The sequence below is a fragment of the Tyto alba genome, unplaced genomic scaffold, assembly GCF_018691265.1.
Source record: "Tyto alba isolate M040663 unplaced genomic scaffold, T.alba_DEE_v4.0 Super-Scaffold_3, whole genome shotgun sequence".
Taxonomy (NCBI): Eukaryota; Metazoa; Chordata; class Aves; order Strigiformes; family Tytonidae; genus Tyto; species Tyto alba.
In genome coordinates this window covers 10,229,092-10,243,928 of record NW_024881304.1, presented here as the reverse complement: position 1 = coordinate 10,243,928, position 14,837 = coordinate 10,229,092, and positions in this window count along the sequence as shown.

Below are 14,837 nucleotides of genomic sequence, written 5' to 3'. Positions count from 1 at the left end.
AACCACTGCCTCAACCTGGAAAGGGCAAGCTCTAGCTAATGCCTTCCAGGAAATGCTTCCCCTTTTCACCTATAAGGGCTTAGGCACAAAACACCCACCAGATTCTTGTGCACTTAAATGGAGGAACATGTGTCTGTAAAACCCATGTCCCTCCATATGTTTTGACTGTGCTCCATCTCTAGATGTCAGGGTGTCAGCTGCACGTTTGAGCTTACACAAGGAAGATGCACTTGTACAGATTCAGGAGAGGGATGGAAATTTTGCCAAACTACACAACAAGGAGAGGTTTTGCTTCAGCTTAATTTGATAGCAAGCTGTGGATTCATGCTGTCGCTTTTTCCCAACTCTTATTCACCAAGTGGAGGAAAAGGAAAAGGAACACCAAGTAGAAAGGCTTAGGGTAAATATCCAGACATCTGACTGCATGCATTTCCATTGTTTGGTATTATTGCCAGGCTGGAGGGCAGCAAAGGTTGCAAATTCAACCTAGGGACTCTGCTTCACCAGTATTCCCTGTCCCCTAACTTAAATTTCACAAAATTGAAGAGATGGAAAGGGAACACCTAGAACACCCACTTACCAGTCCCAGGTCACGCTCTATAGCACAATCTCCAGTGCTTCATTCAGTTTCAAAGGTCTTAAATAGAGATGAAATGTAAGTAGACCAAAATAGAACAAAATCTGGAATTGCCTTGATCTACGTGGTGCAGTGTGGGAGTGTATGTACATGTGTACCAGCAGTTTTCTGAAACACACCCACTCTGATCTATGAGAAAATTGACCTAGTACGCTCAAGAGTGCCTTAAATTAGCCCGAGTAACCCATTTGTGTTATCATCCATCTTGAACAGTTCTCTGGATGTAATTCATGGAACTGCAGACCAACTATTCAATCAGAATGCTGCTCTCCAGAGAAATTTAACCCAGAATTTGTGCCCGTAACAGCAAGAGCAGTCAAATGCTCCACCTATAAGCATCCAAGTTGGGCATACCTTATTAATTAATGGAAACCCATAGGCGCACTGGATTCAGTAGTAAACTGCACAGTATTTCATTATGTTAAGGTGTATTTCATTGGAGGTAGACAGAAGCACTAACAAAATGCAAGAGTCTCATCACTGTTGGTGAAGATATAGTAAAATCTTAAGGTAAATCCAGATGCAGTTGTATCAATGTCACTTAGAAAATTCAAGGGCATTGGCAATTGGGCATACAATTAGGAAATGTGGTTGACCAATAGAAGCACACACAGAGCAAAGCCAGTGCTCCTTATGCTCTTCATTAAGAAAATGGAGAGTCAGAAGTGATCAGTCTGCTAGACAAATTTACACTTTCTGACAATGTATTTTATAACATTATACATACCAATTCCAGCATAGATAAATGAGACTTTCAGCTCAGCCATTTTTTCCGTAAGCCTGATATTCTAGTTACAAGTAACCCAGCCTCACATGTAAAAAACAGAGATTTGAGGCCTTGATTTGAGACACAGAGCAAGATCTCAAACCTGTCCCCTACATTGCCAATCAGACCTCTAACTCTTGTGACCCTAACTGCTTAGAGCAATAAGTACTGGTGTTCCTGTCCTCTGAGATTTCCCTTCCAAGAGCCTCCATTTCATCCCAGAAGAAGTGCTCCCCAAACCCTTTCCTATACTAAATGCTCTTCTCAATTTCTTCTGAAATCGATGGGAGTACAGTACATCCCACAAACACCACAGGAGACCATAACTCCAAGCCCAAAGGCCCAGGCTTGTTAACACTGCAGATGAACACAAGGTGTATCAGCCAACCCCTTGAAGTCTAATTAAATAAATTACCATTGTCAACTGTCTAAAAGGCTTTAGGAAGGTGAGATGGAGGAGAGAAGCAGTGCTAGGATAGGAGGCTTAAAAATGATAAGTCTCTTGTACACTTGGGCTTGGGGATGAATGAGAAAGCAGAAGAGACATTGCAGCTAAGTACCAGCTCTTGAGTCTTTATACACTATTACATACCCAGTTAGCCACAAATAAAGCACATTCTGCACTCCTCTCCACATCATATTTCACTCTAGCGTATGAATAATCTGATATGCTTGTAAGCAGAGCCCAGATTCAAGAATATTAAGAAATTGCACAGATACAGTAATAATGAAACAAAGTTCCTAAACCGGAGAAAAAACAGCTGTGTGTAATTTATTATGTCACAAGACTGTCATGTTGCTCAAAACTAAAACATGTCTTTTGCCTGGCTTACATTAGACCCTTTTGCTGCTAGGAATCACACTAAACCTACAGCAAAATACAAATTGTGCTTCAGGATATCATACATTTGTCTTGCAAATGTAAGCTAACTTTAGGCACTTCCAAGAATAAAACAATGTTCAATGCAAATGTACATACACTGACAGTAAACTGACAAAGCTACAGCTGGACACTACAAAGGAGTGGACTAGAGCAGAGCATCTCTCAAGCACAAGTTCCAGTACCATCACCAGTAGATATGTGTATGGAACACATCCTCACTGATACCGATCACAGTAATTCCCTTTCCTGCAGGGCAGCTTTACATAAAAGCACCAGAAGAGCATGTGGTTTACCAGTGCCTGTGTGCTAAGTGAGGACAAGAACCAGTGGAGAGGAAAATGGACAAGTCTGGAGCAGCCAGTTTATCATACTTGAACCAAAGACTTTTATTCTTCTTATATACTACCCTTCACATCTGCTATGCCGTGGAAGCATTTTCTTTGCTCAGAAAAAGCTGTGGATAGTAGCTCTTGCACCTCCTCCTAATGATGCCTGGCTGTGATCCGATCACTGCTGTATGTAGCATTAAGGTCAATACTCCTGTAACCATAAATACCGAAATACATTTTGCTAATGATCAACCATCGTCACTGAGCAAAGACAAATGTGTTCACCGCAAACTCCAAGAGCACCATAGCATTGCTTTTAGAAGAAGAAAATGCACTGAAGAACCTGGACTTCATGTCCCTGGAAAAAAGCCATGTCTTCATGGCCTAGTCACCTCTATAAATACAATGAAGTATGGTAAATACATCTGGGATTACATTAGACACTGAGCAATTTGGGAAGATTGGTCGACTGTGGAAATCCAAAATGATCTCACTAAAGCAGCTTAAGTGGTACTAGCTAAGCAGGTTTAGACCCCACATTTCAATGCAGAATACCATTTTATATGAGAACTCACTTTGCAGAACTGTCTAGGCTCAATGTCCATTACTAGACTACTTGATGATTTATTGTGTCGTAACTTGGAACTTCTCCTAGTGCCCTTTGTGTTGATGATGTCATTTGAAGATCACTTCTCTTTATGGTTGGTACATGCAGTAAAAAGATTTACAGTGTTCATATGTCTCCACCAATGGCTCTTATGCACAACCTTTAAGATCTGAACATGGAGAGTGGGATTCACCTCACCTAATCAACATCCCAAAGACAGGCAGTCAGCCTGCTTTGCTATATAGGCTCTTTTTCTGTAGAAAACAAAAAAGGAAAAGCCATCTCTAGATCAAGTCTTCACATCTAGCTCAACCGTCTACTTGATGAATCCAAGCCAAAATGAAGTTACATGCTTTTCTGATGATGCTATATATGTTCAGTATCACAGGACAGACTTATCCATGCTATAGAGCAGTAAGATCTCTCTCTGCCCTGTAACCAACATAACTTAGAAGGAAGGGGTGGTGGTAAAGTGTATTAAGATGGCACATGTCCACCTTATGTATACGTTTATAATTGGTTTAGTCCAATTTTTATTATAGATTAATGAGATTTCCCCCTCCCAAACCTCACTTATCTTGGAAACACAGTGACAAAAAAATAAGTGAAAAGGTCTGAACTCAAAGCATTTGAGAGGCTAAATCACATCACAATTCTCAGGTTTCTGCAGATGCAAGCCCCATAACAAGCAAAGGGAAGCTGTGGGGGTGGATTAATCCCAGTCCTTGCCTGACTCCACATGTGCCCTACACTCCTGCCATACTGAGCTTTGGGGCAGAAGTGCCCCAGAAAGGTTTTACCCATTTTCACACAGCAACAGAGAGTTCATCACAGGCATGACAAAAACCAAGCTACTTTGTCTCATAATAACCGCTGGGCTGAGATTCATCCAGCAGTGAAGCATCTCTGCCTTCACAGTCCTGTGATTTTGCAGCCCTGCTCAGCATGGAAGCACTCTCTGCAGAGCAGGAGGCATGTCCAGTGGTGCCTGGCTAGGCAGGGCAGAGGGGAGCTGTACAGACACCGCTGCCTTACATGACCCAAAATTCTGCCCTGACTGAACTACTGGTGGGAAGGGGAAGGATACACAGCAATAGTTACAGCAAGCCCCAAATTACAATACCTCCCTTGAAGGATTCAGTAGGGTTCTTTGCGTTACCTGGAATTGAGGGAGGCAGAAACCTGTGTCATGGCAGCTCCAAAGGCATCCCAAAAACATGCTCAAAATACCACTTTAGAGATACCAGAGGAACAGAGTTGTGTCCATGTAGAACACCAGGTATTGAAAGAAGCACCCACACTTTCCCTGCACGGGCTCAAGAGGGTCTCACTGCAGGCAATGGGGTCTTATACTCTGTTGACACTGGCTGCTCAGTATAGACCCCTAGGGTTATTTAGCAGCCTTTCTGTACTTTTCAGGTACTTTTACAACTCCCATCTCATGGGAGGAACATGCGATGCAGGCAACACAGTAAGTGGAGATACCCACATCTTTGGGTGCTGGAGTATCTCTCTTTCCCAGTATCTTGTGGGACACTGGCAGGAACATCAGTCAGCATCTTAGCCCTTGTAAGTACAAGTCCAGCCTCTGTATCCACAGCAAAGATTAAAATAACTGCACAACTATACCCACCCCTTTAAGATTCTGTTGCCAAATTAGTAAAACACGCAGTTACTATATGTCATTTTTATTGTATATGAAAAAAAAAACCATTACATTTATTTGGTACTTTCTATTGCTGTCATGAATGCCTAAATAATACTTCTGTGTTTAGAAACAAGCCACCGGGGACCAATGAGATGCATTTATTGTAATTACATGATTCTTCTAATTAATTTTTGTCAGGAAATTTCAAAGTAAAAATCTCCACTAAATGTGCAGCCCCCCTTCCCTCCGGCTAATAGACACGTTTCTGAGCCTTGCTTAAAAACCTTGTTTCCTTTTCGCCTAGTTGAAATAAAGTGGAATTGTTAGTGAGAGTGGGCAGAAAGGAGAGAACATTGTCATTAGACCACATTGTTTAAATCAACTCATAACAAGCATTTCATTTCGTCTGGGTCATTAACTACATTTGAGTGAAAAATGTAGTTTGCCTGGCAAATTGGTTGGTGGCCAAATGCCTCCAACAGAAGACTCTTCTGGGTTAAACCCAAAGACTGCAACACAGACACATAAATTTTACAGGTGGGAAAATTAACCATAGAGAAAACACATTTCAAACAAGCATTCAAAGAAGTGGATGCTTATCAAAGATATACACAAAATTTGATATTTACTGATTTATGAGATTGTACAGCCTGAGGCAGTATTCTTGTAATTTATTCTATTCTCCCTTGTAACACAGATCACTGAATGTCATAAAGTAATTCAGATAAGATAGTCTGTAATTAGAGGCTAATGATATCAACTCTGCTGGACGCACAGCCACTTCTGACATACGGTGCCCAAGTGATTTTACTAAAACAGTATACCACATCCCTGGATAAGCCTCAAACAAATCCATTTGAATGGTCAACCCTCCTTTTCCAAGCCACGCTGGGCTTTGGGAATAAATCACTTCTCTCTTTCTGGAAATCATTTGCAGAGTTAAAAAGCTACCATCTCGTCCCACTCTGTTTCCCATTACCTCAAATTAAAGCAGCCTATCTCCCCCAGTCTTTATACACAGCATGTGCCCACCAGCCCTGCAAGGCTCCCTGCAGCTCTCCTTTGGATCCCGCCAGCTCCTCATCTGCCCCACAGCACCCCCCCAAACTGCATGTTCCGCTCAAGCGCCTGCCCTGCTGGTGTGGGCTAGCGAAAGGCAGCTGCCACTCTCCCATATGACACCTCGGGTTATCAGTTCGCAAGTGAAGGCTGGTTTGGTGTTGCTGCAAGAAAACACGGTTCACCCATTCGGTTTCTGATCCTTAGTCCAACACTGTCAGCTTGTGCTTCTGCTATAAAAGCTCAAAGACAGGTGTAGTGTGTGCATATACATATATTTCTTTAATTTATCTATTTTTTAAACTGAACTGTTTTCAGTTTTTCCACAGTGAAACTGAATTCTAATGCACATCTCCAGGGTGATGCCACCTTTCTCAGGTTGGTGTCACCTCCAGGACCTGCGTGTAGACCCTTAACTCCACTGTTTAAGTCACAAGTGCAATATTGAACAGTCCTAGATCCCTCATAGGCACCATAAAGTACCTTACCTAAAGCCCTCCTCAGTTTGACAGCAAACCACTGGTACCTTCTCCCTACACACAATTTGTCAATCATTTGCAACCTGTCTTAGGGGCTCAATTTTCTTCAGTTGCTTTGGAGATTGACATGAGAGATGGCATGAAAAGCCTCACCACAGTCAAGCTGTCTGACACCCCTCCTTCCACCCTGTCGTGCTGTCACAGAAGGGAGCTAGGTGGAGTTGATATGATGTGTCCCTGACAGTTGTGCTGGCTGTTCTTTATCACCTGTGATGCTCCAAGTGCATATGGACAGATCACTGGATCATTTGCCCCATCAGTGAATTCAAACAGACCAGTTTAGACTTGCCCAGCTCTTCCCTCTCTTTCAGAAGCAGGCACTACACACATCTTTTCTCTTCCCCTGGAGCCTCCCCAGACCTTCTTGTGCTCTTGAAGTTAACCACTAATTAGCCATGAAAATTGCTCCAGCCTCTTCTGAAAATGTTCCCAGAGCTGGGAACATCCAGCTTGCCCCAGTATCCTAACAGCTGCAGAAATCTGGAAATCTAGGGTCTGCTAGTGCACTTATTTCTAGAGAGCAAAGGGGAGATGTTTTCTTCCCAGGGCTATAGCAAGCTCAGGGGCTCAGCATTAACAGTTTCTCTTCCTCTCCCATAGACCTTATATGTTAATTCTAAAGCACATTCTGTTCAGTTTGAATCATGAGCATTCCTTTCACAGCTATCACCTGTGTTGCCTTTCACCTTTTCCCACTCCACCATCACGTTGCTGTTTTTTCAGATCTGTTCCAGCCCAGCTAGCTGTGAAGCTGCTGGGTACTGTGTCCTGCTGTGTTTCTCTTTCCAAATCTTACTTTGTGCTACCAGTGATCTGATCTGCCATATGCTCAGCAGCAGCTTCATTTACCCCATCTCTTTGGTGGTCCACAGATGACTGTTTCTGACAGACTGCTTGATCCCAACAACCAGCACCAGGAGCCTTGCAGCAGACATACTACAACTTCAATCTTAGCATCAGCTTCTTGCCCATGGCCAAGTCCTCCATGAACAAGCTGTATACTTTTCTATCATGACTCTAGCCACAGTTGTTTTCTACCAAGCCTCTGCAATGGCATTTAAATTACAACCTTGATTATACACAAGATCCAAAGTTTCTCCGTTTTATTCCTTGTGCTGACATATCTAAAACATTTGACTGATGGACCCATTAACTTTCTTCTTCTGACAAGTATCCCTCAACCTCTCCCAGTTCTTGTTCCTACCAGTGGTTTGATGCACCACCATCCTCTGCCAATCCTACGTTAAAGCCTTCCTCAGCAACAGCAAACCTCTCCTCACTGTCCATTTCCTGCACACATGGTCCCACTGGGACAGTGCGTAACATGAGGACAGTGTCTCTAGCACTGTATTTAGTCCCTACTACTCTCAACTCTGGTTCCCTGCTGCCTATCATCTTAACTGCAGTAATGTTTATTTGAAACAACAAACCCCCCCAAGCTATTCTCTCTTATCCTCCTGTTTATGGAAAAGCACTGATTAACCAGAAGTCATTTTTTTAAAACCTAAAAGTAATTTATATTATATAAGAAAAAAAGGTCAGGTAGATACTCCATTTATCACTATTACAAAGGGTTGTAACACAGTGATGAAAAGAAAGAGAAATTAATTAAAAGTCAGAGGCTGCAATAACTCTCCCTGTAATTGTGACGAAAAATTTAAATTAACGTTTCTGTCACCAAGAGAAGTTTGATTAATTTTACAATAGTGGAGATGCTATCACCTTAATATTGGTGGGTAAGGAAATTTTACTATTTGCAATTTAGATGTAGATCATTTCTTTAAGACTCAAAAAGTGCCTGCGAGGCACCTTCACACTTTATTAACAGCTCAATCAGTGCCACGCTAGAAATAATTAGCCAAGAAACCATGTAGTAAATATATCTAGACTAGCAAACCTGCAGAATAAGAAGTATGTGATAAAATCCAGACCCCTCCAAGAGAAACAGCCTCTCTCCAGCACTCCAAAACAACTGCCGCTGCCCAGCTGCCTGCTATGCCACTCTGCCTTCAGGGAAACAACACAAATACCAGATTTTCTGACAGCTTTGTTTTGTTTTCTGTTTTTGAGCCTCTGCTTGGCTGCAAATCCAGAGGGCAGAAGCATTAAATCCAAGCAGTGGCCACTGACATTGCACTCCAATGTGGCAGCAGCCCCACACACTAGGTGCTGTACAAGGCACTGGCTTCCCTCTGGGGCTCCTGGGTGGAAGAGGTGGGTTGGTAAAGGGCTGCTGAGGAAAGCTTGCTGCTGACAGATGGGGAGTGAAACGCAACAGGAAAGAAACTGAGGCAGGCAGTGATTACCATGGTGTAGGACCAAGGACTCACCCAGCCTGCAGCAGTCACACCTGAGCACAGTGTTCAGCCAGAGTTACCTTGTTTGGGTTTTATTTTGCTTTCCCCAGCTTTCTATCCTCACAAGATCCTGACCAGAGTCAGGGTCTCAGACAGGACTTGAACATACACAACCACTAGTACCCTGGCACACCAGCAGGTTTTGATATTAAACACCCCACAGGCAGAGCCTGACCAGCCCCTTCTCTCTCTGTATCATTAAAGTCTCCTGCCCCCTCAGGACAGAACTGAGACCCATGTGGGATGCACCAGGACCTGGGCAGCCTCTCCACGCCAGCTGGGAACAGCAGCACCCTTTGAACTCAAACTTTGCAGCTCCCTGCTTTACAGAGTGCAGCATCAGAGCAGGAAAGGACAGCGCTGCCTTGAGATGCCCTCTAAGATCACCTGTGTTAACAGCGTGCACATCCCTGTGCCCTCCAGGACGCTTATTATTAGTGTCTGCAAGAAGAGGGGACAATTTGTGTATGCTTGTCCCTTGAAGACCTTCCCCACCTCCAGCACACACAAGAGCATATGGGACAATAGAGTGAGGTGGTGCAGGAGCCCATCAGCCAGACTCTCAGCGACAACAGTCCCCAGCCTTTGATACCAAAACAACCCCTCCAAAAGCCCAAGGATATAATGCAGGAAAATAAGGATCAGACCAAAGCCCTGGGAAGCTTTCCCAGTTCCTCTCTGCACTATTTAGCAAGGGCCATTAATTTCTTCCTTTCATAAACACTGTGAACGATGAAAATCTGGAAAATAAAATGAGCCTAATGAAAATCTATTGGTTCTAAGGCAATCAATGCCATTTGGCTTATGGAGAAAAGGAAACACAGTTCCCCATCTGTACGCTACTCCCTGTAGTCAACAAGGCTGACTGTTTCCAGCATGGAACTCCAGCAATGAACTATTTGTTAGGGGAAGTGAACCTGTATGAAGAGCATTCATCTCTTTCCTCCAAGATCAAACAGACCTGCATGGGAAGATTCAAGACTGCTCTCAAAACTTCAAGTCTAGGGAAGGTTGGAGCACTTGAAGGTAGTTTGCACATAACAGCGTCTAGCAAATCCTCATACTTGCTGTACCCAGAGACTGAGCAGGAAGAAGCTCACTCTGCACATGGAGCTTGGATCACCTCCTCTGCAGAACAGAGGCAACACTGCACCATGAGTTCAGGGGCTCATGAAAGGTATTGGGGTGAGCAGAGGGAAAGGGACTTTCTAATGCTGTCAGCTTGTAAGTAATATTAAACAGTCGATGCAATTTTCTCTTTGAATTTCTTTAGATATACTGATGCTAAAGGGGAAAAAATAAAAAAGACAGGAAGGAAATGATGTAATATAACCATAGTCTATTTCTCATTCAAAGAACTCAAAAGACGGAGGCTTGCCCTAAAAGCTGAAGAGCCTTACAAGGAATGCTATGAAGAAGTATTTACTCCAGCAATGAAGACATACCCCAAAGAAGGCAGGAGCTAGCACTGCTGCAGTCTGCTGCAGACAGTTCGGCAGTTCCAAAGCATTCATGCAGGTGGGTAATCATTTTGTCAAGTGCAAGGCCCTTCCCTTGGATGCCTCACCATAACATCTGACAAATGGTACCTCCAGGATAGCTGTCAGAGGCTGCCATTGATAGTGTACAAGTAGCCAATGTAATTCAGCGTGACACTAACTGACATGGGGCAGCATGAGGTCCACAAACCACACTCATTTAAACAACTAGAAAGCCAGAGAAAGCACAGGCTGGCCACGGAGGCGAACCGCAGCAGGCACATAAAAAGGCGTATGTTTATAGCACATGGGTAAGGAAATGCCATGTTCCTTCCTCCCAGTGAACTGACACAAAAGTTAATGGGAGATCTTTATAAGGATGGGCTATAGAAAGAGGCATTGAAGGCTGTTCCCAATGACTTTAAGGCATTTGGAAGTAGGAAACAATAAAAAGAGGAAATTATACACATGTTGAACTGGCTGCAAGATTCACCTCCAAAACTTAGAGGTGAAATTTCCTCATGTTCTGAATAATGTTGCAAGCTATTGAGAGACACCTAGCTGCCTTCTCAAAAACTCATGGAAAGTGAAATATGGAGAGCAAAGTGAGTGTAAGAGGATGCCATCATAGCCGTGTGTACTGCAGTGTGAGCTACGTCTGACAACAAAAAAGGACCATCCCAGAGAGACCAGCACTGGGCACAACTATGGGTAAAGCACAGCATAGTCTCTGCCAACTCCAGCCACCAAAAACATTCACCTGTACCAAGGGGCCAGTATCATAAGATAACTAAAAAACCAGTTTTCCTCAAATTGCTACAATAGGCTTATGTCTGAGCTTCCTCTTGGGACCAGGCACTGCCAACAGCCTCGAAGGAGAAAGAGCTCCCAACTAGGCAGTGATCATCCTGCTGCCAAGACATTTTGGTAGGGCCTTTCATGTACACTAAAACCTGCAAATACTCCACTTTAGTGCTTTGGTAACATGGAGCAGACAGAAGGGGACAGTCCCCTGGGGACACCATCCCCTCCCTACCCCACTGGTGCTGCCACATGCTGCAATGCAAGAGTAATGTCAAGCCCAGGCTTTCCTCAGTGTTCAGCTGCACCTCATTTCAGCACAGTTGTGTCTGATGCCCCTTGCCTGCTCCCTTTCCAGGGCTGCTCTTACATCCTAGTTTTTCTTTAAACACCTCCCTCCTGCCCATTTCTACAACCACCATGTACAGATCCACCTCTGCTCGAGTCAATGCCTTTTCCCGGTATCTGGGCACTGCCAGAGTATAACATACACATGAAGTAGTAGTTCTCTGATAAGTACTTGACAGATTAAACATTGCCTTGAGCTTTAGTTCTTCAGCAGTTATGAAAAATAACTTCCACTGGAATTTGCATTTCGTGATAGCTTGCAGAGTGACTGCCTGCCTGTTGAGGCTCCACTTTAGAGTGTGTCTGCACTTGGCAAGTGATCCCTCTCACCCATCAGCTCTATCTCCTTCTCTCACAGCGCTGCAAACCATGAGCCAAGATCTAGGGCTCCGGCTGCCCTGCAGGGATGACCATCACTGAGAACAGGGCAGGCTCCAGCGGGGTGCCAAGGACAGACAGTTTGTGTGATATAGAGGCTGGTTTTGATGTTCTGGAATTAAATATTACAGCACATTCAGAGTTTTTCTTAGATGCCTGATAGAGTCATCCCCAAGGACAGATAATAACAAAGGGCACAGATGCTGTACATCTACCCACTTACTAATTGAAAAAGTAGGAAAAATATTATGATTCTTGTTTTGAGAGCTAAGGACACATTTAAGAACTTTATGAATCACCTAGAACAGCTACCCACTTATGTGACCTGGCAAGATATGAGGCTTTCCAAGCAACTTACTATCTCTGGACAAACAGATGTCACAAAGTACCCATCTTCTCTATTACATGTTTTCTTCTTCCTTATCCTCAGGAATAAACACCTGTTCAGCACAGGCAGAAGCCACAGCGAATCACCTGAACCTGTTTATTGAGAAAATACTTTCAAAGAAACAACTGATTCCTTATCAGGAAGGACGCAATCGGGAACTATGTACCATCTATGAACTAGATCCAAAAGCTCTCTAAAAATTCATGTCTTCGAATGGTAAAGCTTTCAAGAGGGAAGAGGAAAAAAAAAAATCCAATCCAATAACATTGTTCATAGCAGTTTACCTTTGACTACTGAAGGAAAAAAAAAAGAAAATCATTAAATGTATCACTCACAGAATCCATTTTACAAGCTAATGTCACTTTGCTTTGCTTTCAATCAGAGATTAAGGATAATCTCCAGAACTACCAGTGCACATGCAGACACAGTGGAAAGATGCAAATAACTCCACAGAGGAGTCACAAACAAGAAAGCTCTTCAGCAGAAATCTATTATTCTACATTAAAATGCATCAGCTGATTTACAATCCCTGTTGGATACTAAAGTACAGCTGGGAACAGGCAGAAGCTCTGAGCCCAGAATACAGCACCACGAAAGCATGTTCCAAATGACTGTGTATGTATGTGTCTCCATCCGCCAGGGAGGGGAGGCGGGGGCAGATGGGTGCATACTTTAAGTGCTTGTCAAATATTGACCTAAATACACCTCATTTTCCGTCCATTATAAGAGCTCCAGCATGAGTCTGAAAAAATACAGAAGGGTCTGTTTGTATAGATGCAACCTCCATGGTGTCCTACAGCACAAACTCTCAGTGAGCACTTCCCAAGCCCTTGATACAGCAATCTGACTCCCTGGAGATGAACAGGAATCCCCAGCAAGAGACTAAATGATGCAGGCAGAGGTATCACCTCCTGAGATTACTATATGATAGACACAGCTCTGCTGCACTGAGGGCAAATGGCTATCTGCCCCCATGCTAGCGGGAGTAGCTGTGGCTTGTGAAAGACAACCAGCATGAAGTCCAGGATTACAACACTACGTTTCTTCTTAAAGAGACTGGCAGCTTTACCCCAGGACTGGACTTCACTGTAGCATCCCTGACAAAGGCTACCCCTGAGATGCTGCTAACATCCTAGGCATCTGTGGGAAGTTTTATTACAAGATACCACAGGATGCTGCAGAAGAGGAAAAAAAATAGTAAAACTTTAATTATTCCAATGACAAAATCCATCCTGATGTCCTGTAACCCAAAGACTAGGTTACAGTCTTCTCAAATAAGAGAAAAAATTAATGGACTTGAAAGGGATGTGCCATGGATCAGATATACATGGTGAAGGAAACACTAAGGGGCAGCCACTTGCATTCCTCAGTGCCATGCATTTGCCACAATAGTTCAAAGATTTGCTGTCCTGACCTTCAAAACGTTTTCAGAGACCATCCTCAAAAATATGCCCCAACTGGTCTGGCTTCAGCTGTGCCCTAAACTACCCTATCACTGGAATCTGATGCTGCTGCCACCACCCTTCTGAGTCTTTTTTTCCTCCCTTATTTTCATTCTTTCTTGGTATGCTTTGCCTGGTTTTGTCTGTGCTTAACCAGAGTATGACTTCGCTGGCCAGAAATGACCTGGCATTTCACTGACATGTTGGTCTATTTGTGATTAAATTGCTGACAGAACCATGTAATTCTTCTTTTACTTTCCTTTACACCTGAGTTTGCCCACTGCAGACCCATTAGCACCTGCTGGGAAACTGGCAAATAATTGTTTTATACTGTAGAGAAATCCCCTATCCCCCAGTCTGTTCAAGCTGGCTGTACCTCTGCAGCACATCTACCAGGGTAGAAGCACACACATGGTGCAGGGAACACCCTCTGGGACTGCATGAAAAAGACAATCTGGAAACGTGTCAGCAAGGAAAGCCCGAGGACACTATTTTGTAAAATGTGTCTGAAAGCTGTGGAAGGTCTGTCTTGTAGTCAAGACCTCATCATTAAAATTCAATCAAAAAAGTCAGTAGAACCTTCTAAGTTAAAACACTAAATAAAAGGAGATCAAGATAAATAGCAGATATCATCTGAGCCGGTCATAAGAACGAATGTGCATCAATCTCCAAAAAAGTCACTCAAGATTGATAACACCAAAAGACAACATCTTGATAACCAGTTTTACAGTGATGGATTGAGGGAAAACTTAATGAGTCAACTACAGGATTGGAATTTCATTAGAGACTCTACCAGAGCTAGAAAAACCTGTAAAAACATAAGACAAAATCTGCCTTGTAAAATAGAGGAGTGCATACATTTCTGTCCACATGGTGAATTATCGTCACTTGTGTCAGGAGGAGTTTGACTGGAATCCACTGCAGAAAAAACCCCCACATCTCCCAGAACTATATTATGCCTAGCACTCTGTAATTTAGCAGTTGTGAGAGCTGATTTAACATAACGTAATTGTATTTTAATGTCTTCTATGAGACTAAGACTCATTAGTCATCTTCTAAAGAGAAACACAAGCTGAAGTCACATGTCATTATGCCAAGTTGTCAGGCATATGTTGCTCACAACTATCTTCACACTAACCTTTAAGTCAGACTCTGCTGGCAAATGAAATCTGATGGG